The sequence below is a fragment of the Mchenga conophoros genome, linkage group LG5 (assembly GCF_057382185.1).
Source record: "Mchenga conophoros isolate Kocher_MC1m ecotype Shallow Benthic linkage group LG5, M_conophoros_male_GT1.1, whole genome shotgun sequence".
NCBI lineage: Eukaryota > Metazoa > Chordata > Actinopteri > Cichliformes > Cichlidae > Mchenga > Mchenga conophoros.
This window is the reverse complement of record NC_140530.1, coordinates 37,763,237-37,790,104: the sequence shown is the minus strand read 5'-3', so window position 1 is coordinate 37,790,104 and position 26,868 is coordinate 37,763,237. Positions and strand designations below refer to the sequence as shown.

Sequence of the window (26,868 nt, the reverse complement as noted above, 5' to 3'; positions counted from 1 at the left end):
AGGATGTAAAAATCAGTTACATAATCACAAACAGGACTCACCTGTGATGTTTCGGACCTTTAACCTTTTAAAACGCAGAGGTTTTATGCGACCCAAGTATACTTCTAAAAGTTAATAAATAACCATACTGCAAATTTTCATACTGACCGAAAACATCGGTCCATACATTTTATATGTCGTTTCAAAGCCAAGATGTTCGTTTTTCAGCAGATGCAATCATTTCGATAAATGATTTACAACATAAAAATCGTAGCATCTTAATTTACGGCAGTAAATAGTTAGTGACCTTACTGCTAGCCTGAAGCACCGCCGTTAAAAAGCAATTAACTGGACCAAAAAAGGTCTTTTAAAGAGGAAAAGGAGCTCGTCTTTAAAAACAAAATTCACAGATTAACTTCCGTTCGCTTAAACTTAATCGTGAGTAAAAAACATACGAAAATTTTTTAATCTATTCTCTCATTAAGTTTTATCAGACTTAGCGCAAACTTTTGCAACTGTGACATTGAATTCAATTTTAAACTATTCATGAATAATTTTAATAATCAAGTTCGGCCTCGTTGAAATCTGTAAATGCCCACGGTCAAAATTAACCAATCCTCATCTTTCCACGACGTAAAGCGACGCAATCATGTAACTCTTAATTCAGTCAGCAAATCAGAGAAGACAATCTTTACGCTAGCCACATGGGTGTTTGATTGACAGCTACTGTCATCCAATAGAAACTTACGGCAGTGAAACCACCCTTAGTTTAAAGCCGGGAAAAATCGCCTTTCTGCCCATGTATGGAAGTTAATATAATTAGCCTCGCTGTTACAATGGAACGAAAATAAATAATAGAAAACTATTTAATGTGTCCAAAAAGACCCGATTAAATTATATTAAATATACAAATATATATTTTAGTTATTTGGGACTCCATTTTGTAGCTGGGTTTAGCATTTAGGAACATTTGAACTGCAAAAAAACTGAGTGAATCCTTATTATTTGTTAACCTTGGAGAGACTTTTGTGGAGTTTTGAAGCAGTTTATTAGTGATGCTCTGCTTTGCACTTTGAATTAATCTTTGAAATAGCTTACAGTTACTTCTGTCTATCAGAATGAAACTTGGCACATTTAATGTAGAAAAAATGAAGATGCTATCCTGTAAATTTCAGCCTTGTAGCCCTCATAATGACTGATTAACTGTATTAAACATATCAAGTAAAAGCTTCAAAACATCACGGCTTCAGTCATTTCCTGTATAATCCTCAAACAAATGATCTATGTTAGAACTAAAGGTAAAACTGACAGACTACATTAAATCTCCCAGATTTTACTTCAGGGTGATGAAACAGGCAGGTATCAGATATTTATGGTTTGGAAATTATTTAAAAGTTTATTCTGGTAGTTACAGACATGCAGAAGTGCACATGACTGTGAGAGGCTCTAACAGATTAATATGCCCCCTGAAAGGAAACAAACACACATGTTAGAGGTGACTGTGTTATCATCAACCTGGCAGTCAGTTCAAACTGGAGAAAAGAAACTCAGAAGTGTTAACCTTCTATATTGGACATATTTTTATAATGCTTAAATAACAAAAGAAGGCACAGTCACAGATTTTATAAATGCCCTGATACATTTATACAAGAGGCTGGTTTATGCTCGTGGATGTTATTATTAGTTTATGATTTATTACAGCAGTAAACTTAAACTCTATGTCAAACACTGAGCTTCAGTAAAGATTCAAGTTCCAGTTATTTATATTTCCTATCACCTTAAATCTTCACTCAAAGACAAGTATCTTGTGTAGGAATTTCTTTCACTCATGTATTAATCACGTTATTGTAATGCCTTGGTGCCACTGGATTTGAACATGTCTGACACTCATACTTAAGACAAATGGTAGGGGGTGTAGTAAGGATGTTGGAGGAAACAGGAACTCCAGAGGACCAGTCTTTTGTCTCTTCGAAGACTCTGGGAAGTAGCAAGGGAGTGGGAACCTTAAGGTGTGAAACAGCTGTGTACTGCGGTCATGCAGGGGCTTCACAAGCTTGTTTGTATGTTCTTTGTGTGCTTTGATTAAAGAATGTTAGCTGCCGCTCACCGCTCGTCTGCAGGCTTTATTTAAATGGAAAACTTCCACAACAATCTGTGACAGTGTATATATAAATGTATTAAATATAAGACACAAATATTGTTTGTTTAATATGTTGACATTATTACATTTCTCTCAATGCTTACATATGTGTAAAGAGAAAATGTACAAGCTGTGATAACTGTGTCTGATAGAATGAAGAGTAGACTGATATATGAAATATTCCTTTATTGGGTGAGAAAATCAGACCATGTCATAACTGCTTTAAGTCATACAGAATAGACATCAGAGCCTTAAGCAATGAGACCAGATCTATTTAAAGCAGACTAGTTTAAAATTTGTTACATTTTTATTCCATTTACAGAAACAGTTCACTGTCCTTTTCTACAGGTGTAGATAAAAATAGAATTACTGACTTGCCTGACTTCCCTGAATAGTGGTCTGAAATTCGTTTTGTAAGAAGTTTACAGTGCAGATGATTTTGGAACTTTTAGGTATAAAAATGCCATAATACTACTGTATTACTGCTTTGCATCCAAAGTCGCTTTCAATTGTAAATGCAACCTGTTGCATTTGTTAAAGGGGTCAGTTATGTTGTTAAGTTGTAAACTAAGTAAGGAGGCTTAGACAGGACACCTCTCGTTAAAATATTTCTCAGCCAGACATGACTGGGAGAAAAGAAAGGAGAAAGAAAGAGAAGGAGGGAAAGAAAAGAAAAAAACAACAACAGGGAAACAGCAGGGAAGAGAACGGGGGTGTATGAAGACCCCAAACCTCCCTCTGCCCACTCATATGTAGTGTTGTTGCATGTGTGTTCTAGGTGCATTTAAAACGGCATGGTGATACCTGCCACAAAGCAGTAGGTTACCGCACAGCCCCTCCCGAGAACCCTCAATGCCTACATGTATTTAAAATTGAGATGTGGGCACCGGCCAGAGGTGAGGTTGTACACCCTGACAGTCTTCTGAGTGCCATGTAGCGTGCCCACCCCCAATGTCCTGTATGTATGTGTTATACAGTGTGAATAAGTGTGAGAGTGTGAATAATGCGGATGTCTAAGTTGTGGAATAAAACAGAGCCAAAGGCGGCCATTTTTAAGCAAAATCTGTCCTTTAAAGTTGAGTTTTTAGTGACAAAAAAGAAAGCCACTTATTTAAAAATTGATTGATTGATTGGTAATTTATTTCAACATGTGAACAATATATAAGCACATTTAGAAAAGAAAATAAGAGAGAAAAAAATACTATACAAATTACATACAAAAAAACGTTCTGATTAATTTACATGTTGAAAGGGAAGAAGTATACACTTATTTAATCCCACCCCTTTGCCATAAATTATCAGTTAATATTTAGTCAGCTTCCTTACTGATATAATTTGTAATAAAAATAGTGAACAGATTTCTGATGTACTATACTGATACTATATCACATCATGAGTTTTTTATGTTTTTTTTTAAAAATAGAGACATTCACTTTAAATATTTTCCTTTTCTTTATAGTTTGAGAATATCATATTTTTATAACTCTTTTTGAACAGTTTTATGTTTGGACATTGCTTTAATTCCATATTCAGTTTGTTCCATAGTTTCACTCCATGAACAGAAACACAAAAGCCTTTTCTTGTAGTACGTACCGTCATTGTTTTGAAGTTACAAAAACCCCTTAAATTATAACTTCCTTCTTTCCAAAAAAAAAAAAAAAAAAAAAAACATACTCTGAATATTACCTGGCAGTTCTTTATTTTTTGCTTTGAATAGAATTTGTGCTGTTTGGAATTTCACTAGATCGTCAATTTTCAATATTTCAGTGCAAAAATAGTGAGTTTGTATGTTCCCTGTAACCTGCATTGTGGATGATTCGAATTGCTTTTTTTTTTTTGAAGAGTAAAAAGTGAATGTAATGTGGTTTTATAGTTATTGCCCCAGACCTCTGCACAATAGCTTAAGTATGGTGAAACCAGTGAACAGTAGAGAATATGAAGTGATGTTCTGTCGAATACCTGTTTTTGCCTTGTTTAGTGTTGCAATGCTACGTGATACTTTGGAATGAATATATCTTACGTGAGCTCTCCAGTTAAGTTTTTCATCTATTATTACCCCCAGAAATCTATTCTGTAAAGTTTCAAAAGTATACAGATATATTTGCACAAGTACTAAAACATAGTAAAACACAAAAGCATGTAGTATCTAGCTATGTACTAAGTTAGCTAAGTAGTATGAATGCTGGGTCTGACTACGAACTTATACTTATATCTGTAAACTAAAAATTAGCATTAGTATCCTTACCGGGTTCACCTTCAGCTGATGCAGATAGTATCAGAAGGGCGATACACAACCACACACACTGATGCTGACATATTTAAAAGACACCGGCAGGTCTCTTAAAGTTAGCGCTTATGGCTATAGAAGCTATCCTCCGGCTTAGCTCTCAGGCTAAATATAAGTCAAAGTGACTGTGGATAATTTTGAAACACCCGAAAAACTATCCCAATACAGAAAAAGTTAGTAGACTAAAAGTTAAACGAATTTCTACAGCTATAGGGCGTAAACGGCACCACAACAAAAACTGTTGGTTTTGTTTACGATTTCCGGTGTTGTTCTTATTCTCTTTTATTGGCTGTTGGCAACAACTGAATGGTGAATTACTGCCACCAACTGGCATGGAGTGTAAACTGGAACGCCGCTTAAAAAACAAAACAAAAAACATAAACAAACAAAAGAACCCTCAAATCCTTCCAAACAATTTTCCCTCTTTTAGAAACTGAAATAATGTCTGATAACATTTACTTCCAGATTCATTTTGCAATAAATCAATAGGATCCAGTTTCATTTTTATGTTACTGAGGTTTTGGATCAATTGTCTCCTCTCCACCTGATACTTCTGACAGTGCAATATAACATGTTCTATAATTTCCTCTTCTCCACATTAGTCACATTTCCCTGTATTATGTTTCCCTATCATGAATAGTGTAGTGTTCAAACCAGTATGTCCAAACCTCATTCATGATATGGTAAATGGCCTGTATTTGTATAGCGCTTTACTCGTCCCTAAGGACCCCAAAGCGCTTTACACAACCAGTCATCCACACATTCACACACTGGTGATGGCAGCTACATTGTAGCCACAGCCACCCTGGGGCGCACTGACAGAGGCGAGGCTGCCGGACACTGGCGCCACCGGGCCCTCTGACCACCACCAGTAGGCAACGGGTGAAGTGTCTTGCCCAAGGACACAACGACCGAGACTGTCCACATGTTGTCATGTCGGGCTGTGAGCTGAAAAGCTACAGCCGGCTGTATGTGTACAGCAACCGTGTGTGAAAAGTGGTCAATAAAGAGATGCTCAAAAGCATGCTCATGAAAACATCGTCGCGTCTGTCGTGATATGTTTACAATGGAACTTCTGCTCCTGAACCTCTGCGCACAGTGAAGTCATCTTTACGCAGGACTGTAAGCTGTCATCTGTGAGGCGTGGTCGGGGTGTTTGTTTCACGGTGGAGCTGCTGACATAATGTGGATCCGAAGATCTATAATTGGCCTACCTGGTGTTGAAAGTCTCGGTAAATGCACGCCGTTTCGGCGAGTATACCGCGAGTGTGAGGCTTATTTTGAGCGACGAAAAATAATAAAATATAATTTTATTTTTATATTTCAAAATAACAATAATCTTCCAATTTAGAACTACAAGTTTAAAAGAACTAATACAAAAAAAAATACACTTCAGCTAAATACTTGTAATTTATTTTCCCAAACCACACGGAGCCGCACTAAGGACTAAAGAGCCGCATGCGGCTCCAGAGCCGCAGGTGATGCAGTACAGTGTGTGGAGGACGCTACAAATCACGTTATCAGTTGACCTGTTACGCCTTTATGCGTCATTTATATTATTAAAAAATATTTATTGTTAATAAATATGATTACAATATTATTACATATTAAATTCTTATTTAGCACTTTTCTACTCTCCGGGAGTACTCAAAGCGCTGTATACAACATGCCACATTCACCCAATCACACCCATTCTCCCAAGCACTGACTCCAAACTGAGTGCTTTTCTAACAACTTTCACCCACATTCACACTCCAATGAATGCATCGGAGAGCAACCTGGGGTTAGTATCTTGCCCAAGGATACTTGGCATGCACACTGGAGGAGCCACCAACCTTCCGATCAGCAGGTTACCTGAGCTACAGCCACCCTTATCTCTGCAGATCTCTGATGACCTCTCATGGACTGCAAATACCATGGCGGTTAGGGCTGCACGATTAATCGTTAGAAAATCGCGATCTCGATTCATACTTATGTGCGATCTCATTTCCAAATGACAACGATTTAAAAAAAAACAAAAACAAAAAAAAAACGACGACGACGATTGTACCACATTTTGATCCGGGACGTAATCTGCATGAAAACAAGCGCTCACTCTTCCTGCTCAACAAATGACAAGGGCGGAGCCTTATACCACGTGATGCAGAAGCTGTGCCGTGTGATGCTAAAATTAGCAGGGAAAAAACCACGGAGAGCACGTCAGGGATGACGAGAAAGTGACAGGAGAAAATCCGTCCCGGTCAACCACCCAAACATCAATAACGGGAACCTTATACAGCGCTTCCCTATACACGTCGACCTTCCGCAGGCACAAAGAAATTACGGAGGCTATCACTTATCACCTGACCAAAGATATGGCTCCCATCAACACTGTGCAAAACGAGGGATTTAGGAAAATGATCAACACCCTAGACAAACGCTACACAGTGCCGTCCCGCAACTATTTTTCTATTGTTGCACTACCTGCTCTGTACACGCAGCGTCGAGCAACGGTGGAGACGGAATTTCAAGCAGTACAACATTTTGCGGCAACAACAAACGTGAGACATTTGTTGTTTTTATGTTTATTTATTGTTTTTATGTTCAGTCTCAACTGTTACGAAGTTGATGTGCAGTTAATAAGTGCAATAAATATTTATACTGGAAAAGAAAATCGTGAGAGAATCGTGATCTCAATTCTAAGCCAAAAAATCGTGATTCTCATTTTATGCAAAATCGTGCAGCCCTAATGGCGGTGGTAAAAAAAAAAAAAAAAAAAAAAAAAAAAAAAAGGCCCAGCAGCGTCTCCACTTTCTGAGAGTGCTCAGGAGGAACAACCTGGAGGAGAGGCTGCTGGTGACATTTTACAGAGCCACCATAGAGAGCATTCTAATGTACGGCATAACAACATGGTATGCAGGGTGCTCAGCTGCAGACAGGAAAGTATTGCAGAGAGTCATCAACACAGCCCAGAAGATCACTGGCTGCTCTCTGCCCAGCCTGGAGGTCACTGCAAACTCTCGGTACCTCAGCAGAGCTGGCAATATCATCAAGGACCACTCTCACCCCAGCAACCAACTGTTTGAACTATTACCGTCAGGCTGACGGTACAGGTCACATAAAACCAGGACAAACAGATTTAGGGGTAGGAGTTAATAAGTATGTGCATACTTCTTCCTACTCCTTTTCAGACCAAACAACTGTTATCTCATGTTAGACGAATGTGTTTTATTTTATTATATTTTTCTTGTTTGTCTGTACAAATACGTGTGTGTGTGTATATCTACACATATATTCATATTCGTAAATGAAAATACATGTAGATGAGTATATATTGGTTTTTTTGTTTGTTTTATTATGTCTGAAATAAATAAAGATACAAATACAAGGGATAGCTTCTTTCCCAGAGCTATCACCGTAGTAAATAAGCACAAAAACAATTGAACCTATTCCATACCGTCACTGCCATTATATTATGCTGCTATTCATACTGTCATTATATTAATGCTGCTATCCTGTATATATCGTACTTACTATTGTTTGAGTACTTACGATTGTTTTTTTTGTACTTTTTATATTTTACATTTATATTTATTATTGAATCTTGCACCAAGGAAGTGGCACTCCAATTTCGTTGTACTCTGTACAATGACAATAAAGGCTATTCTATTCTATTCTATTCTAGTTGAGGATATTCGTATATACCTCAGCTAACTCTGCCGCACAGTCTTGCCACTCCATCTGGGCCCGCTGCCTTCTAAACTTTAATCATCTCTGAATTGAATTGAATTATTCAATTTTATTTATACAGCGCCAAATCCCAACAACAGTCGCCTCAAGGCGTTTTATATTGTATAGTAGATCGTACAATAATAGATACAGAGAAAAACCCAACAATCATATGACCCCCTATGAGCAAGCACTGGCGACAGTGGGAAGGGAAAAACTCCCTTTTAACAGGAAGAAACCTCCGGCAGAACCAGGCTCATCTGCTGCGACAGGTGGCGGTGCATTCTGGAGAATGTGTCTTACCTCAGCAGGATGCAAAGTAAGTGGCTGGGTGTCAGTGGCTGGAGCTGGAGTGACAGTTGTTGCTGCATCACTTCAAATTGGCTGAAGAAATGGTTGAGCTGCTCTACTGCTCAACAGTTTGCTGTTGTAGTTCTGTCCGGTGACTAGTCACAGACCTTGCCAAGCACAGCGGGGGTCCAAGCTTTCAAAGCGGTGATTAATCCTCCACCTGTACATGGCTTCAGCATCTCTGTTGCCCATTTTGAGGTTTGCTCTGGGCGTGCTGTACTGTTGTCTCTCACCTGAGCGGAACGCGCACGTCTCTGTTCACCCAGGGCTTGTTTTAGGGGAACACCTTATTTGATACCATGAATAAAATCTAAATATTACAAGGTTTTGAAATAATAATAATTCTGTAGTTGATTTCTGGAGATATATATACCTTACAATAATTATGACAAATGAAAAATGTAACTCAATAGCTCAATTAGATTTTTTTCATAACCTAAGATGTTTTAAAATGTTTCACAAGCCAGTACTGCTAGGCACTATCACAATAAAAAATAAAAAAAAGTCCGTAGCTAACGCCCCTTGGTGGCCATTAAAAGGAAGGCAGGTTTGTTTTTGGTTTCACTTTCCAGACATGGGAGCATCGTCCACGTTTTATACTGCGTTGATTAAGGTAAGACGGAGTATTGGGGCCACATTAACGAAAAAGGGAAAATCATTTTGAGAACAAAGACAACGTTTGGGACTAAACCCGAAATATTGTTTTGAAGGGAAAACGTACAAAAGTTCTCATTGTAAGTCAAACAACTCCCACAGCTGCTATACACAACAAAATGCCTTGTTACTGAAACAACTTGATCAGCTGTCGTATTGTGTCTTGTGACACTAAATCCACAATAGGATGTTTACATCCTCTTTATGTGCTAAAAGAAAAATATGTACGATTCCACTAACTCATCCATACAATACATTTTTAAAGGGTATAGCTGCCATGGAAGTTGTTTGACTTGAAATGACAACACCAACCTCCACATTTCGATTTTATTGTGAAAATGACAGAACCACACCAATTTGCTAAGTTTAAAAAACTGTAAACAAGACTTGGAGCTCTCAGCTATAGGCCCAGAGCAGTGTCTGTCTCACATAGATGGAGGTGTCTGCATGAAATTACTTTACTCTTGTTGCACTGGTTTAACTTTAAATTCAGAGGATTTAAGATGGAAAAAATAAACAAATACAAAGACTCTAATTCATGAAAGAGGAGCACTATAAATAGTGCTAACTGTGTTCAAGATACAAGCACCGGAAGAGTCTAAAGTGCTTTGAAATCTTGCGTGTTTATGTTACAAGTGAGAATTTTCTAATATAGTCATGTAGTCTATGAAACATCAGAGAACTTGTCTTTTCTGAATACAAAACCCAGTCATTTAATTTTCAAAAAGAAAAATAAAGCAAAGCATTAAATCAGAACACAAAAGTAACATAAATCCATCACATCCTACACATGCTTTACTTTTTGATTTTACAGATTTAAGTGAAGCCAAAAATTCATGAACAGTGTTCCAAAAAGATTTATTTAAACAGCAAGTAAAGAAAAGATGTTTCTGAGTGTGCTTGCCAATACACACCCCTACTTAAAATCAATCCTTTGATTTTTCTGAAAGTCGACAGAGCCCCTTATAATCCCGTGCGCCTTATGTATGAACTCTGGTTGTGTTTACTGACCTCGAAACGATTTTATGTGCACGGCGCTCGAAAATCTGTCAAATGTTTCAGTACGACTTTGCTGAGCTACGAAGCCGCACCGCTTGATGGATTGTCGGAGCATTACGGCATCGTAGGCGGAGCCTCGCGGAGTGATACGTACTGCGCTTCAACATAATATTACCGTATTGTGTGTGTTTAACCTCTTTTTAAGTTTTGTGCATATTATACATGGTTATGCTCAGGATATGTCGGGCAATTTCCACTGAAATGCCTTTTGGTTAAACTGTCAGCAAAGAATTTGCACTTTTACATTTTATATAACTTTAATGCAGATAAAAAACAGCTGCTTGTTTACGTGAAAATACATTGATGTTTGTTTGTTTTTTTGCACTAATAAAGTTGAGGAGTTGTAAAGTATTTTGTCTAGTGTCAATTATATTGTCAGTTATATCGTTATCGCAAATTTTTAAATGTATATCGTGATAAATATTTTTGGTCATATCGCCCTGCTCTAGATGGAGCTAGGTTCACAATGAGTTCACCTGAAACCCTGGCTGATTGTGACCCACACCCGTTTTCACACCTTGGCTCAGCGGTCCCCAACCCCCGGGCCTCAGACCGGTCTGTGAGTCGTTTGGTACTGGGCCGCGAGAGTTGAGGCTCAGGTGTGAAATGTGTGGTTTTCAGGGTTTTTATCGGTTTTCAGCGTTATTTTGTTATCGTTTTTGTTGTTAACTCTGTTTTCCTGGGTCTTTTCATGTGTGTTATGAATAAATCGTCTTTTTTCGGTACCGGTACTGGTTTTATTTTGTTGTATTTATCCGCGACACCTTAAAGGCCGGTCCGTGAAAATATTGTCGGGCATAAACCGGTCCGTGGCACAAAAAAGGTTGGAGACCGCTGAGGTAGAGGATTAATAGGGGTTCCTGTCCCTCTTACGCGGATACTCCCACAGGGCTTAAATCTGGGACTCTCCACCAGAACTGAAGAAGCTTCCCAGATGAGAGGTGAAACATCTTCAAGCAACTTAAAGAAGTCCAGACGCTTTTCTTTCCAAGCTCCTTAGACCAACAGAGATGTTGTGTACAACTGGTGACAGCATCAATGCCAGAGATGACAAAAGGGAGAAGAAATTAATCTGCAAGGCTGAAAGCAGCCTTTGAGTCAGCGAGGGTCAGAGATCACTGAACAAATTGCCCGCCATCATGGATAACCCATCACACCGGCTCCATCACACGCTTAATAAGCTGTTGTGCTCCTTCTCCCTCAAAGGGATTCAACCTTTGAGCCACAAGTAACACTTCAGGAAACAAATTTTATTGTTCTGTCTGTGAAACTGTAAAATAAAATGTTAATTATATTAAAGGCAAACACATCTGTAAGCCATAAGAGCCAAACATGCTTTGCATTATGCTTTCAAGCATCTGTTTATATTAGATATTAGAATCCTTAATTATTAATTGAATTTGCAATGATCTATTACACAATGACAGTCTTTCTTTTAATGTTGTGATTTAACATCATTTTCACAGTTAATTTTTTCTATGAATAAATCCTGCTCAAGTAAATGCCTGACACTAACCAGAGAGGTGTGGAAGATTTTTTTTTAAATTTTTTAACTAAAATTTTTGCAGACTTTACTTTTTATTGGCCTTTATCGTGCTACTGTAACACAATCTCCAAAACCGTGAGGTAGAGGAGGAAGAGTGGGGATGACCCAGAGTAAGAATCCAGTAAAGTATTCAAAGTACAGTACTGTAATTTGAGAATAATTTACTATTTATTTCCTCTGAAATTGTACTGTACTTTGGGCTGTGAGGCAGTAGTGCAACAACATTTTGGGTGCGGCTGGCGGTGCGAGTACCTTGACTCTGACGTCGTAAGTGGGGGCTTACTTGAACGCGGTGAAAATAGTTGGATTTACACTGCTGCTCAATCACAGCTGCCTGATCAATGTTTTTCATTAGCAATTTAGCAAAGTTGATGGAGGTGGTGTGTCTGTGTGAGTGAAAGACAGAGAGGGAGAGCGAAAGACAGGTTTGTGTTATAAGGTTCATGTTATGGACGCACAGTGTGAGCACTCAGGTCGCATCAGAGCATCGGGCGGTATAGTGTGAGACCTGCATCGTGACCTACCAACTTCTAACCCCTGCGAGTCAATCGTGCAGTTTGAGCAGGAGCTGAATAACGCGACTGAAAAAAATCGCACAGTGTCTGCCCAGCTTTATATGAGCTGAAAGATGTGAATATTCAAAGTACAGTAGTGTAAATTGGGTAAAGTTTAGTATTAATTGTCTTTGTAATAGTACAGTAATTATGGCTGTCAGGCAGAGTAGGAACAGTGGGGATGACCCATGGTAAGAATCTATCTATCAGATAGATAGACCCCAGTTCTGTTTTATGCATGTTTAGTAAATATGCCTAGAACACATTGGAAGCGTTTCATCTTTATAACTCTGAGAATATTTAACAAGTATTTCATTTTTACGGTGAGTCACGCGGTAATGGCTCATTTCGTGTGCTAATTTTTTTTACACTGTAATGTAATAAACGTTTGCTTACGAATCAATATTAACCCGATATATTCGTCAAATCTTCTCTGTGATTAATAAACCTCCTTACCGGCATGCGGTCCACATCATAGTCCATGATCTCCAGTCATAGCGCAGATCTTTGATCCATTTTATGTCCAAACCTTTTAATAAAAGTTGTTTTCTTTCTATCTTTGTCATATTACAAACTTCTAACCGGGTTTTCTTTTCTGCACACCGCTGCCTGCATTTTGAATTCTTCTTCTACTATGGTTTAATAAATCAGCTTCCGGCATTGGCGCCACCTATCGAACATCACTGGAAATAGTGTGGTAGAGAGGGTATTCTACTTTTTAACTATTTGATATGTTGTTGAGGTTAACTTCATTGTAATTATTTTAACAAAGAAATGTTTAACTTTAGACAAATAAACATATCATAGTATTATGGTGATGGCCAGAGGGGCCGATGGCGCGATATGGCAGCCTCGCTTCTGTCAGTCTGCCCCAGGGCAGCTGTGGCTACAACTGTAGCTGCCTCCACCAGTGTGTGAATGTGAGAGTGAATGAATAGTGGTATTGTAAAGCGCTTTGGGTGCCTTGAAAAGCACTATATAAATCCAATCCATTATTATTATTATTATTATTATTATTATTATTATTATATAAAAAGCCAACTTCCAAGCTGCAACAATAATATCAAATAATATGATGAATAAAGTGTGTTTGTACAGAATTTGGCGCAGTTCTGGGAAAATAAGAAGTACACCCCATACTTCAGTAGCTTATATAATGACGTTTAGCAACAATAATGGTTTCCTGTATGACTTTATGAGTCTTATAATAATGTCAAGGCTTATTCCTCTTTACATCCTTCCTTCACTGTGGGGATTTGTTTATGTAGATGTTTTTTCTTTGTCTATGCTCAAATCAGTCCTAAAACACAAGAATTAAGACCAATTAATATCAAAACAACTGGAACTGTGTATTGTGTATTGTTAAATCACTGCTCACATTTAATGTGATTTTAGCCTCTAAAGATAAGTCTGGCTTTTTATGATTTGTTTTCAACAATGGTGTTTGTTGTGGAAATGCATAGCTTTGGGTCACGTGGTGTCGGTAATAGTAGTAGTGATTGCTATATCACCTGTTTATGGCCTGAGGGATTTTTTGTGAATGAGTGGGTGATGGGAGAAGTTGACTTTTGCTGACCGCTCAAGCCTGGAATGTTTTGATCACTGTTTTTCTATGGATTTTAAGGATTTGATAACAAATAAAGGAGTTTTTAACCTGGAACTATGACAGGACTGCTGGTCCATGTTTTGAACAGCGGGCGTGTCAACATTATTCCCCTATTCAGCTGCTCTGTGACTCAAAGTCTCGACAGTCGCCAATAGTGCTGAAAGCACCATGTATGTAAATGTCTACCATTTGCTGCAGAATCCTAATTATTTTGCTTAAGTTTTATTTCACACTTTCCATTTGCTCCTTGACTTTAGGAATCTTCATCACAAGTTGCCAAATATTTGGCAAAAACCTGTTATTATGACCCAGGCCATAATTATCTTTTTTATTTTTTACATTTTATTGCTATCACTCCTCCTTGTCTGAGGATGGTGTGGCTAATTTTTTTTTTTGTGTCTTTTCAATTATGTGAGCTCTGGGTTGCAGTTAGCCATTGGTTGTAGACTGAGACCAGACAACACCAGCTGGGGTCCGCTTATTTCTTGATTCCATATCAAGCCATTTCAGGCCAGAGAGATAGAAGCTGCCATTAGTTTTTGGCAAAACAACTTTATATCCTTTATTTAGGAATGTAAAACTCTTATTGACATTAAAAATGTCTTTTTCTAGAGAGATCTGTCCAAGGGGGAAACAGAAATAGCAACAAATATAACATAAGAGTTATGCAAAGATATTTTAATTGGCCAAAAGGACTGGATTCATTTTATTGTAGACCACAGAGTATGGTGAATAAAGCTGAGTCATAAAGATAGTTGTAAAAAAACATAATTTCCTCATGTTATATATCACACAAAATCACAGAAACACTGGAAATCACTTGTTAGCAATGTTAGACTATGGCTACGTTCACACTGCAGGTCTCAATTGTCAGGTTCCTGGGTTTGTTGACCCAGCGTTTTAAGTTTTAGTTTATTTGGATGTTATGTTTAAGTTCGTTAGATTAGCGAAGTTCATTTGGTTATTAGACTCCTTGTGTTTTCTGCCTCTGTATTCCCTCACCCTTTGTGTTTCATGCTGCATGTCTTATGTTATCAAGTTTGTATTGTCATGTCTGTGTCTCATGTTTCCTGTTTTATTTTGTAGGAGTTGTGTGTTCTTTGTTCATTGTATTTAGTTTTTCAATTCCCCTGTCCTGTCATTAGGCTCATGTCAGTCAGCTGTTCCCCCATGTGTTCCCACTTCCCCTGATCACCTCCTGTGTATTTAAGTCCCCTGTTTTCAGTGTGTTATTGTCAGATCGTCTGCTTTGTTTCCAAGCCAAGAAGTTGTATCAAGTTTCCTCATGTCAGGTCCATGTTCCTGTTGTAGGCTTTTGTTAGTGATGGGTAGATGAGGCCTCGTGAAGCGTTTCAGCACATTCCCCAAACTGTATCGATACTGTGTCGACACAGTGTTGCTGTTTTGCTCCATACTGTCACCTGCTGGACTTTAAGTATCATTGCAGGCAACTTACTTGAGACTCACAACAGGCACTGATTCAATGACCTAGTCATACTTGTATACACTGTGAGGTATTGTACTTTCCATGGAATCATTTTATATTTTTTACATTGCAAATATTGTAGACATCTTTAAAATATATTGTGAATGACATTAAGTGAAAATTAAAATGAAGGTATTGTGAATGTAACATTACCCATTTAAATGTATTTGACTCAGAGTTTATTATAAATTTCTATTCAGAAAAACAAGTTCATCCAATGTTTTTGCATTCAGTCCATTGCGTTTTTTTTTTTTTTTTTGACACCATTTCGCCAGCTTTGGAAAACTCAAAGGCTCAGATGGAGCTGGGGTACACAAAAACTGTAATGCCAGGTGGAAACGGTTCGGATAAGATGTCTTCCTATTACATCAGTACGTTAAAGGATCCTCTGATCGTGGAATGTTTCTCTCCACCAAGTAGCGCTGGACCTCAATGATGGAGTCTGCTGTTGCATTGTTGGTTTGTCTCCCAACTTCTTCATCGAGCCAATGCCACAGGTTTTCTGAAATAATAAAAAATGCATGGCCGTTTTAGTTTTTGTCATCTACTCCAAATTAGTACACATTAGCATCAAAATAAATGTACGAATAAGTTGATAATACTGAAGTTACCTGGAACAGGTGACTGCTCTGATGAAGGTCCAGGCTGTGGCCCAGATGTTGTGGGGGCAATTACTGCAGAACACTCCATTTTCACTCGTTCGAGTTCCTCCGCATATTTTTTGGCTATCAATACCTTGATGGTCTGAAGATGAAACAAAATTAAATCAGTACACAGGACTTAACATCAGCTACCTGATGAAAGATTGTCTATACAAACCTTTCTGGTTGGCAAAACGTATGATGGATCAAGGACCTGAACCAGCTCCCTGAACCCCTCACTCTCTACAATACTAAGGGGTTGGCAGTCCTTTATAATAAAATTCAGGACTGCTGGTCCAGAACATTCTTCTTAGATGCTTGATTTCAAAATAATATAATACATATTATTAAAAAAATTATGATAATGCTGCTCAATGTCTATATAGGCCTACCTGTTATTCTCGGTGTGTTTGTCTCCTCATTTTCATGTTTGGCTCTGTAATGCCTAAACATTGAGGAGGTGCTTTTGTTTGTGTAAGAAAGCTCCGCAGAACAGATGCGACATTAAACCTGCATAAAATAAGTAATTTACACTGCTTGTTTTTCCTATTCTGATAGATTATTGACCCAAGATCGGAAATGGGTCGCATAGGGTCAAAAAAGTTGGATTTGATGCGCTTTTGCCTGCAGTGTGAACATAGCCTATGTGAGCTCCTTTTGGGAGTCTAACATTGAAGACATTGACGATGGCACCACTTGAACATGGCACATAGTTTGATGCACGGAAAGGAAAAATGATGGGAAAACTTGCCATTTTCATCTAGGAGAGAATGTTTTGCTCTGTAGTTAGTTCCAGGCTTGGTCTGGTATTGAGCTTGAGTTGACATGTAATCCATGCCAACTCAATGGCACATATTACACAATTAAGACACCCAACAGGAAGAAAGAGTCCAGTACATCATGTCAACCCCTTAAAGAAACATGTTAAATATGGGAATAGTCCCATCAGTACTCCTGTGACCCAGGAGCTATGTGGTTCTCCTGACTGTAGCAGAGAATATACACAATAATGAGAAACATAATGAAAGGAACACATTAGAGATTAGCAGAGTGGAAATGTTATGTGGAATAAGTTATTTTTAACAGGTGAGGTGCTTGGCGGGGGCCTGGCCCTTGGATCTCGGGTCTCTGCCCCGGGGCTTGTCCACCCTTGCCTAGCTGGCCTGGTGGCCACAGCCCACTGTGGGCTATTAATAATCAAAAACATAAACACTGGGTCCCTAGACTTCAGTGAGAGACTGAGATTACCAAAAAGCACCACTGAATGACACAGGAAATCATTCCCACCTGTGGCCATCTCCCTGTAAAACTCCTCCATCTAATAAACTGTAAACACTGCAATAGTTACTCCCTTTTTGCTCTTTTTTTGTTCAGTAATGTTGCTGTCAATTTTATTGATATTTATTTATAATCACATCTGTCAACCCTGGATATTTATTATTTGGTGATTTGTATATATTGTTCTATTCCTTATATCTTAACATATTGTATTGTTAAATAGTTTAGTCTGTTTTTGTTAATGTTACTGTACTGGAGAAACTGTAACCCACATAATTTCCATATGGATTTTGATTCAGGACCATGACAGGGATTCCCCCAATCCACCCCTCCCTCTCGTCTACATGTCCCTCCTTCAGCTTAATTATTTTTTACCCCCAATGGGCATGAAAATGTCAATTGATTTGATTTTTAGTGCTGCACCTTGAAACAGTCGACTGTCCAAAAAACCAATCAAGATCAGCAGCAGAGCAGAAGACACTTATTGGTGGGGGGAATGATCATGATCACTATCCATTTCAACTTTTCATTAAGTCACTAAGCGCCGCTGTTAAAAAGAAAATCACTAACTAAATAAAAATTATTCAAAACATCAGGACACTCAGGAAAAAAAACAGAAATATTCCTATATTATACAGACGCCTAACATAATGTAAAATTAAAACATTTTATTTGGATTGCATTCATTGTAGCTACATGAACTTAATAAATTGGCAGCTGGGAGTATTTAAAAAAACTGTTTATAATAATTCAGTTAAATAAGCATGGCTTATAATTAAGATAATCATTATATCATTAGTTTGGTGACAGAATATTTTATTTCCAGAACTGAGCACTTTTTCTAATTCACTGTCAGGGTAGGCTGATGAACACAGTTGATCTCCATCAGAGTATGCGTCCCCTGTTTGAGTTGGACAGCGGGACCTGAAGAGAGAGCTGTGTGTGATGCAGGGCAGCCCCAACTGAAAAGTGCAACCAACACTGTAAATAAAAACCTCACTGACTTACAACACTGTGTGCTCTGAGCCCTTTTGTCACACTTTCCTTTTTGATAAAGCATAAAGTTAGTGTTGGATCAGGTGACCCTGAATCCTCCCTTAGTTACGTTGCAGTAAGTCTAGGCTGCTGAGAGATTCCCATGATGCACTGAGTGTTTTATCTTCGCTCACTTTTTTCCCCCATTTAATATGTGTTTATACACCTCTGTACATTTAATCATTAGTTATTATTAATGTATGGTTCTCTTCCACAGTGTGTCTTTGTACTTTCTGCCATTCTGAGCCTGGTTCTGCTGGAGTTTTTTTCTTTTAGAAGTGAGCTTTTCCTTTCCACTGTTCCTAGAACACTTGCTCAAAATAGGTTATTTGATTGTCAGGGTTTTCTGTTTTTTGTTTTTTTTTTTTCTATATTATTGTAGGGTCTACACGTCGCAATGCAAAGCACCTTGAGGCAACCTGTGTTGTGATTTTTTTGCTATATAAATAAAACTGAATTGAATATAACAAAATTAGCTCGCTGTGCTCTTTAGGTCTTTTTTTTAACCATGACCCTATTCAGATAGAAACTGCTTAACTGATGTTTGTGATATTGAATCAGAAGAGGTATACCAGTGAGATAGAAGCCAGGAGAATGAACCAGATGTTCTCCACAGAACCAGCCAAGGTGTATGTCTGTGAAGGTTCTCAGTCATCCAGGTCATCGTAGTCTAAGGAGCTTGCAAAGAAAAGCATCTGGACTTCTTTAAGTTGCTTGAAGACGTTTCACCTCTCATCTGAGAAACCCTATCATGTGATTTCCTGAGGTCAGATGGCCCAGGATGTGAGTGGGCGTTAAGGCGTCTGGGAAGGATCTCAAACCTGGATTATAGATAGCAAACAGTTGCTCTTCAACAACAAGCACCACCATATATCATTGAACTTTTACAGCCCTATGCCCCTAGTAGGTCTCTGAGGTCGAGTAGTCAGGGCCTACTTGTCATTCAGTATACGAGACTGAAAACTAGGGGTGATAGAGCTTTTGCTACTGTGGCCGCCAGACTGTGGAATTCCCTTCCTCAGGACTTACGATCCGCTGATTCATTGATTACTTTTAAAAAACAGCTAAAAACACATCTTTTTAAAACTGCCTTTTGCTAACTTTGTTTGTATTTTGTCTTTTTAATCTGTTATATCTTGTAAAGCACTTTGTGATCTCTATCTAGAAATGTGCTATATAAATAAAATTTTACTTACTTACTTACTTACTTTATGTCCACTGTGAGCGACCATCTTTGAACAGAGGCAGTGGTTTACGACACCAACTGTCTGCCATATATGTTTGTATCTGTGTGTGCCTGTTTATCTATTGGCTCGGTTGGGCTCCTTCCGCTGTGTGGAGGGCGCTTGAATCTCGGGTGTGTCGGTCCCGGCTTGGCCTACTCTGGAATAGCTAGCTGCTGGCGGAGCCTGTGGGCTTGTCACTGCGGCCCCCTGACACTTCTGGATCGTGGCTGCTGGGTGAACCCTATACGGGCCTCTCCTTAGCTCTTTTCTGGGTGGGTGGTGCAACTGACCCTGTGGTGGTCCACCTTGGGCTCTTGTGCTCTTGGGAGCCTCTAGATGCGTGGGGCCCGGACCTCCTCCATGTCTGCTTGATGTCCTGGGTGGCAGGGCTATGGCTCCTTACACCCACTATTAGACACTTGGGTGTCATTCTCGATAGCACATTATCCTTTAACTCGCATATCAATAATATTACACGTGCAGCATATTTCCAACTCCGTAACATTAATCGCCTCCGCCCCTTCCTCACACCTCACGCCACTGCCATTCTCATCCATAATCTTGTTATCTCTAGAATTGACTACTGCAACTCATTATTATTTGGCCTCACACAAAAATCTGTCAACAAGCTCCAACGTGTCCAGAACTCTGCTGCCTGTATTATTACTAGGACTTCTTCTACCCACCACATCTCCCCAATCCTGAAGCAACTTCACTGGCTCCCGGTCAAATTTCGCATCCATTTTAAAATAATTCTGTATACATTCAAGGCTATTCACTCTCTCTCTCCACCGTACCTCTCTGACTTATTACAGATGAAGCTCCCATCCCGCTGCCTCAGATCTTCATCTTCTCTTTCTCTCTCTGTTCCCTCTGCTCGTCTGATCACAATGGGAGGGAGGGCCTTTAGTTGCTCTGCCCCTCGACTTTGGAATTCCCTACCCCCGGACCTCAGAAATATTAGCTCATTCTCTCTTTTTAAGTCCACCCTTAAAACTCATTTGTTTAAAATTGCCTATTCTTAAATTTCTGTATGTTTTAACTTTTATCTTCTATTCTTATCATTGTGTATATTTCCAGTTTTTATCTGTTGTACAGTGTCCTTGGGTGCTTTGAAAGGCGCTATTTAAATAAAATGTATTATTATTATTATTATTACTTATATGGAGAAACCTCATAAATATAAGTGTGCTCACACACACAGGTGTACAAAAAATTTTCACAGACACACCATCTTGTTTGGCTGGTGCTTCTAAACATGTCATGCATTGTCAGTCTAGTGTGCTGCTCAGTACAATTTAATATTTCTTATGTCAGTTGTTGCTGTGGTTTCCCTACCGTGTTGCTCTCTTTTTGCTTTTTTTTTTTTCTTTCCGGCAGATGATTAGAGTTTTAATGTCTTTTTTCTCTGTCTCTCTTCTCCTGGCCCTGTCCATTATGAGTGTAACAACTTAAAAGTTAAAAAAAAAAAAAAATTCAATTCAGTTTTATTTATATAGTGCCAAATCAGAACAATAGTCGCCTCACTGCGCTTTATATTGTACAGTAGATTGTACGATAATAAAGAATAAACTATCACAATCGAGTAGACCAGTAAAGCAAAAGCCATAATCATCCACGTGGGAAAATAAATGTCTTGGGCATTTTTCTTGGGTTTTCAAAAAGTAATTTCGTATGCTACAGTGCCGTGCCCCCCCCCCCCAAAAAAACAAAACAAAAAAAAACAAAACCTGGCTGCAGCCATGACCATGATGAGGGTAAGTGGAAAAGAAAAGCTGGATGATTTACAAATCTGTATGAGTAGCTCTTTGTTTGTATATGTTATGCATCAACAAAAACAGCAGGTGGAGACATTTCTCCACTCCATCCTTTTAAACTGCTGCAGAAGAGGAAAGCACAGGCGAGTGAACTCTACAATTTTCAATATTAAAAATGTTTCAGATAACAGGATGACAGTGCACACAACAAACAAGCAAAAATACATGATTGTGTGGAATGAAGAAACATGTTGATGGTGCTGCATTTGTTTACATTCAAATAGAAAAAAAAACCCTGAATGTTTGAGGAAATTCCCCAAATGCCAGGTGCCATGTTGAAAAGATGCTGTTAGATGGTTCAAGTGTGGCTCTTAGATTGTATTTGAAAGTTTTTTTTAATCACATATTGAGCACTGTGGGATAAATATTTCTACTTTTATTTTCATATAGATATATGAGGAGTAATTATGATGAAAAATGACTGTGGTGACTGAACACGAACCATTTCTTTTGCACAAATGCAGCAGAAACTACATCCCTCCATCCTGACTTTAACCATTAGCTAAACCGCAGGATTCAAATCTGTTCTGAACTTTCAAACAGCTTAAAATACCAAAAATAATCCAACATGTCCTGCTGTTCTGCTCCAAAACTTGGTTCTCATAAAACAAACTCACAATCTTCACACACCGTACATCACATGGGTTCACTTTGATCACTGTTGAGTTTCTGTTCCTGAGGGTTTAGAGGCTGTCTTGTTGTGCTTCTGCAAATAGGAAAACAAAACTGTTAAAAATGGTTAATAACTGAGCAGAAATGTAGTAGAGTGCACAATGACACTCTAGTATCTTTGAGGTGACACTTGTTGCTATGGCAACATAACTACAGTGGGGAAATTTACCCAATTGTGTCATGATTACATAAAATCCAAACTGTCTTTATAAATGAATTTTGCTGTTTAATCATCTTCACTAGCCTCTACAGTGTGTTCTTCCACTCTTTCCTCACAAGCTCACACTGTGAACCAATCAGCAGCCTTAAAAATTAAAATTACCACTTAGTTTTTTTGTTCCCTTGCTTGCATGGGATTGTGTTTTCTTCAGATATTAAAATAACCCCCACTCCCCCCCATCCCCTCCAAACGCCTTCGAAGCTTATGTCTTCTATGTTGTGAGATGTGATGATTCATGTGCTGAGGTGTTTTTTTTTTCTGTTCTCAAACTGATCTCCCTGTTGGAGCTCAGTCTGGGGGGGGGGGGGGGAGTTCTTTTTTTCTCCTCTTCTTTCCTCATGTTGTGCATTTTCTATGGTTTCGGTTCGGGTCGCTGCTCGTGTGGTCGACCGGCCAGTGCTACCTAGCCTGACCTGTCTCCCCAATGTGATGTTTGTGTATTGTATGTATAGTCGGCAAAGTATCACCTATCTTAATTGTCCCTTGGGGATAAATAAAGTTTTTTTTGACTTTGACTTTGACTTGATCAACAAGATTGTGAACATTGTCCTATTTTTGTGTGGTTATAATGTTCATAAATGCATTAAACTTACGTCGTGTTTGATTTCGTCTTGAATACAAGAAAAGAATCCCAGCTCCAACAAGAACAACACCAACACCAACAGCAACAACAACAGCTATAATCACTCCAGTGTTGGATTCTGAAATTGAAGAGAACACACTGATGTAAGTCAGACATTGACTGCATGTCAGGAACAGCCAGCAGGTTTAAACAGCGAGCTCAGTGATGTCAGCATTGATCTAACTTCCTGTTTCCTCCTGCTTGTCTCCACATCTAACAGGCTGGTTCTGGTTCTTCTCCGAGCTGTGAGGATGATGATGTTGTTGGACCTTCCTCCTCCATGAAGGCTGTTTGAATCTGTGCTGCTGATCAGACACCTGCTTTCCTCCTGCTGAGCCTCACATCTGAAATCATGTGTTACTCCCTCTGTAATTGAGGTTTCCTCCACTCTGAGCTGAGGCTCTGATAGACTCTAGTTATTCAACAGTGTCAATCCCTACAGTACAATAGTTGATACTTTTCTTAGCTACACACATCAGTAAAATGAATCCCTTCAGACTGATGATTGGAGAAAAGAAGGAATATGAATCTGTCAGCGTAATGACAGTCCGCCTCACTGCCAAAAAATGTATCTCTGCACTGGAGAATTTTAGACTGATACAATTTATTTGTTATGTAGGAACAATAACTTTGACTTAGTTATTCTCTTCTTAATAATCTTAATCTTTTGTTGTTACTAGTCATTTTATATTTAATCATCTGGCATATATATATTGCATTCAGTCCAACAAACTGAGCATTAAGATGATGTATTGAATAATAATAATAATAATAATACATTTTATTTAAGTAAGCGCCTTTCAAAACACTCAAGAACACTGTACACAAGCAATAACAACAACAAACATAACAATTTACAAAATAATAAGAATAAAACGTAGAGCAAATAAATAAAATTAATTAAAGTATCAGGATGGAAAAGTTTATGTGGAATAGTCTATTGTGAACAGGTGAGTTTTGAGTCTGGACTTAGGGAAGTGATTTTTCTTACAGTGGCTTGCAAAAGTATTCGGCCCCCTTAAACTTTTCCACATTTTGTCACATTACAGCCACAAACATGAATCAATTTTATTGGAATTCCACGTGAAAGACCAACACAAAGTGGTGCACACGTGAGAAGTGGAACAAAAATCATACATGACTCCAAACATTTTTTACAAATAAATAACTGCAAAGTGGGGTGTGTGTAATTATTCAGCCCCCTTTGGTCTGAGTGCAGTCAGTTGCACATAGACGTTGCCTGATGAGTGCTAATGACTAAATAGATGCACCTGTGTGTAATCTAATGTCAGTACAAATACAGCTGCTCTGTGACGCCTCAGAGGTTGTCTAAGAGAATACTGGGAGCAACAACACCATGAAGTACAAAGAACACACCAGACAGGTCAGGGATAAAGTTATTGAGAAATTTAAAGCAGGCTTAGGCTACAAAAAGATTTCCCAAGCCTTGAACATCAACGGAGCAGTGTTCAAGCCATCATTCAGAAATGGAAGGAGTATGGCACAACTGTAAACCTACCAAGACAAGGCCGTCTTGGTAGGTTTGGCCGTCTTTGGCAGCCTTGGCTCCTACCTCAAAGCATACTACATACAATGAACTAACATGTGTACAAGGCATGTAAAAAGCAGAAGTGAGCACCTTAGAAGAACAGAACCTTGTGGTTTCTAAATGTGTAACGGAAAATTATAGCGACAAGACGGTTTCCTCCATCTCATGTATGCACACAGGCTTACAACCTAATAAGGAGAAACATTTTATCAAAACACATACAAGCAATGGTTATATATATCTTAGCACAAATGACAAAACTCAAAAAGTATCAACTCTAACATTTATAACAGTGATCTTGGTAAAGATTGATGATTCAGCTCAAGCAACACAGCGTCAATCTCCTACTTTGAGAACTGTTAGAATGAGATTGTTAACAACATGTAAAAACAAAACTTATCTTCTGTCCTCCCAGCCAGAAACATCCTTGTGTTTGATGAAGACCCTTTATAGTATAGATTATTTATGAATGCCTTTGAAAACGGAGCAGAAGCTAAAACTAATAACTGGATCAACTGTTTGCACTTTTTAGAGTAGTTCATTAGGGGGCAGCCTAAAGACTTGGTGCATAGTTGTCAGTATTTACCTCCTGAGCAGGGCTAAACATCTTGCTGAAGATCATTTTGGAAATGAAAGTAAAATTGCCTCTGAACACATGAAGATTATGAACTGAATATACAAGGCTGAGAACTAAGGGAGACAGAGCTTTTGCCACTGTGGCCCCCAGACTGTGGAAATCTCTCCCTCTAAGCTTAAGATATGTGGACTCAGTAGTCTCTTTTAAAAAAACTACTTAAGACACATCTTTTTAAAACTGCATTCCATTTACTTTTTGTCTGGTTTTATACCTTGTTATCTCTGTGTGAAGCACTTTGTGATCTTTTGTCTAGAAAGGTGCTATATAATTAAAATTATACTTACTCATCTTGGACAAAACTTAAAAATTTGGTAGCCTGGTCTTTAAAGCTGAAAGAGACCTTGGTGTTGCTTGGACGAAAGGGGAAAAAGTTTGTTGCTGCAGATCTGAATAAGAATGATTGGGAAAATAAAAAAAGAAAGAAATGGGAACAAGAATGGATCAATTTAAGACCACTCTGAAGAAAGAATATTTGACTCCGGAAGATTTGGCAAAGGTAGAATAAGCTATTATTCAGTATGCACAACAACAGAAATTTAAAACCGAAATTACTTTAATCAACAGTGGCCTCAAAGCAGTCTTGAAGGGAAGTTCTCTCTACAAGGTCGACCCAGTATTGAATGCAGAAATCCTTAGAGTGGGTGGCCGATTTAATTAAGCAGCCATACCCGTGGAAGCAAAGCATCCTGCAATTTTGGCAAAGGATATGCATGTGTCAACATTGATTTCACGACATATCCATCAAATGTTGGGATATGCAGGAAGAGCACATGTATCCTGTGAAGAAACAAAGGTTGTTGAACAAAAGATGGCATATCTGCTCAAAGAAAGAGTCCTGCCAGACGCAGCTCCATTCACAAATGTTGGAGTGGACTACTTTGGGCCTATAAGAGTTAAAAGAGGACAAAGTCTCCTTAAAAAGATGGCATCAAATGCAACTTTACCGTCCCAGCAGCCTCTCACCAAGGGGATGTTTGGGAGAATCTCATTCGTTCCACCAGGAATACTTTAGTCTCAGTTCTCATAGAAACACGTTTTAGATGATGAAAGACTCCAAACAATTTTCTGTGAAGTTGAAGCTATATTGAACAACACACAATTTAGCAAAGTTTCTGATGACTCAAATGATCTTGAAGCACTGACTCCCAATCATTTGTTGTTGCTGAAAAACAAACCAGTTTTACCACCAGGACTGTTTGATTCAAGTGAACTTCATGTCAGGAAAAGGTGGAAACAGGTAGAGTACATGGCAGAACTGTTCTGGAAGAGATGGCTTTCTCAGTACCTACCTCTGATGCAAGAAAGACAAAAATAGACGAGGACTAAAAGATGTCTTATACCTGGAGATATTGTCTTGATTGCAGATGCTACCGCTCCAAGAGGATCATGGATGATAGCAAAAGTCTTAAGTGTAAACCGGGATACAAAAGGCTTGGTGCGTTGTGTGAGACGACAAACAAAGACCAGTGTTTTGGAAAGGCCAGTGGCAAAACTTCTTTTGCTACTGGAAGAAGTCACATCATCAAAGAAGATTAAGGATATGGGGAAAAAGGGAATAGCTCCTTTTTTAAAGAACTTTAAAGTAATTGTGATTGTATGCACAATTAGGGGCCGGAGTGTTGGAGCTATTTATTCTTTATTTTTATTATTTGAAATTTGTATAGTAGGCACCCGTGGAGGTGGGGGCGTTCCCCGAGGTGGCTGACTGACCTGTTAAAGGGGATGGTGAGTGCAGAGACAGGGGGATGAGACGCACGAAAAATGAGCAGGAGGAAAAGAAACGTGTGCAAGCCAGCATAAG

The 26,868-nt window shown here is 38.6% G+C and overlaps 1 long non-coding RNA gene across 1 annotated transcript; it reads right to left on the bottom strand.

Moving 5' to 3' along the window:
• Window positions 1-15,532: 15,532 nt before the first annotated feature.
• Window positions 15,533-17,495, bottom strand: LOC146575096 (uncharacterized). Its single transcript, XR_014892528.1, has 2 exons — window positions 15,982-17,495; window positions 15,533-15,872 (listed from the first exon to the last, which is right to left on the bottom strand). It is a non-coding gene; the product is annotated as an uncharacterized LOC146575096 (long non-coding RNA).
• Between the last annotated feature and the right edge of the window lie 9,373 nt (window positions 17,496-26,868).